This window comes from Helianthus annuus, chromosome 1, assembly GCF_002127325.2.
Source record: "Helianthus annuus cultivar XRQ/B chromosome 1, HanXRQr2.0-SUNRISE, whole genome shotgun sequence".
Classification (NCBI taxonomy): domain Eukaryota; kingdom Viridiplantae; phylum Streptophyta; class Magnoliopsida; order Asterales; family Asteraceae; genus Helianthus; species Helianthus annuus.
The window spans coordinates 71762343-71763256 of NC_035433.2; positions in this window are offsets into that span (position 1 = coordinate 71762343).

Genomic DNA, 914 nt, shown 5'->3' on the forward strand with positions numbered 1-914 from the left:
ACCTAGAGCCTGGTATGAAACTCTTTCCAACTTTCTTCTCTCAAATGGTTTCAAAAGAGGTACCATTGATAAAACACTGTTTCTTAAATGGAGAGGGAAAGATTTAATGATCGTCCAAATTTATGTGGATGGCATTATTTTTGGAAGCACATGTACCAAAATGTGTGAAGAGTTTAGAGAACTCATGACAGCTGAGTTTGAAATGAGTGCAATGGGTGAGCTGCAATGCTTTCTTGGTCTCCAAGTACAGCAAATGCAAAATGGAACTTTCATTCATCAAAGCAAATATGCTAAAGAACTTTTAACCAAATTTGATATGAATGATTGTAAACCACGCAGCACACCCATGGCCACAAATAAGCTGGTCATGTCTGATGAAAAAGATGAGCTGATTGACCAAACACTTTATAGGAGCATGATTGGGTCTTTATTGTACCTAACTGCATCCAGACCAGACATCATGTTTGCAACATGTGTCTGTGCAAGAAGTCAATCAGCTCCCAGAAAATCTAATCTCATTGCTGTAAAAAGGATTCTCAGATACATAAAAGGTGCTTCCACACTTGGTATCTGGTATCCAGCTAATGGGAATATCAAGCTTTCAGGTTTTTCAGACAGTGACTTTGCTGGTTGTCACACAACAAGGAAGTCCACTTCAGGAGGGTGCCAGTTTCTAGGTGATTGCTTAGTTTCTTGGCAAAGCAAAAAGCAAGCAGCAGTTTCAACATCCACTGCTGAGGCTGAATACATTGCTGCTGCAAGCTGTACAGCCCAACTCCTGTGGCTTCAAAATCAGTTACTGGATTTTGGTATCACTGCCTTAAAGACACCACTTATGCTGGATAGCCAGGCAGCAGAAAATATCATCAAAAATCCAGTTTCCCATTCTACCACCAAACACATCGACATCAGAC